The sequence below is a fragment of the Lynx canadensis genome, chromosome C1 (assembly GCF_007474595.2).
Source record: "Lynx canadensis isolate LIC74 chromosome C1, mLynCan4.pri.v2, whole genome shotgun sequence".
NCBI classification, from domain to species: domain Eukaryota; kingdom Metazoa; phylum Chordata; class Mammalia; order Carnivora; family Felidae; genus Lynx; species Lynx canadensis.
In genome coordinates, this window is record NC_044310.1 from 17,481,300 (window position 1) to 17,482,366 (window position 1,067).

The window sequence follows — 1,067 nt, forward strand, 5'->3', positions numbered from 1 at the left end:
TTCTCGAATTTCTCCCACAGCTTCCTTTAGTTTTTTGAGTGTCTTTAAGGCAGCTGTTTTAAGGTCTAATTTATCTGCCATCAGGTCTTTTACAGAGACTTGTTTTTAAGTTTCTGTTGATTCACTTTTTTCTTTTGAAGGGACATATTTCCCTGTTTCTTTGCATGCCTGGTGATTTGTTTAAAACTGGACATGTCGTAACTCTGGAAATCAGTTACTACCCTCCTGGGTTTGCTGGGGTTTTGTTGTTATTGTTTTTGTATTTTGATTATTGTAGGCTGTTTCTATGCTGAGGATAATCCAGAGGTATAAACTTAAGGTCTCCTCAGGTCTTTTCTGAGCCTTTCCCTGGGCATGCATGGCCACTTTCTAATTTTCCTCATACATGCAGTTGCCTTTGAATATCCTAGTTTTTAATGTCTGGCTCCCCAAATGGGTAATATTTGAATGGGAGAGGGGAGGGCACTAGCCCTTTAAATCCACTGGAAGTCACTTTAGCCCAAGGAGGAGGGGCTTGCAACAATGGGGGAGGCACAACAATGGCTGCCCACCTCTGTGACCAGAAGCAGCCATCAGAGATCCGAGCTCAAATTCCAGGTATTTGGAGGCAGGGTCCTTTTTGCCCTCTTGGGCTCTCACGAGCTGTGTGCAAATTGCTCCAGGAACACATTCATAGCTGCCTGTTCCATGGCTGGGGGTGGGGGATAGGCAGCTAAGTTGACCAACACTAACCACAATTTACCATCCAAATCTTCCTCTGGAAGTTGGAGCCTTGGTAGACTCCACAGCTCTACAAAAGTTGCATCAAATTCCGCCAGTGCAATTGTCCAGGTCTGGAGATAGATTCCTGGTGCCTCCTCTCTGCCATCTTCCCAGCATCCTCTCTAAAGACTTCATTCATCTCACAAGGTTCAGTACATAGTGTTCTCAATATTATTCTAAGCATTTTCTCATTCCCTGTATGGTGCCTTCTTTGATCAGTGAGTTATTTTAAAGTATGTTTTAATTAGCAATAATCATGCCTCGGATAAACCTCATTGGCTATGATACTGCCACTGTGCAAAGCT

At 43.6% G+C, this 1,067-nt stretch overlaps 1 pseudogene; it reads right to left on the minus strand.

Moving 5' to 3' along the window:
* Positions 1-917: 917 nt before the first annotated feature.
* Positions 918-1,067, minus strand: LOC115522477 (annotated as a pseudogene).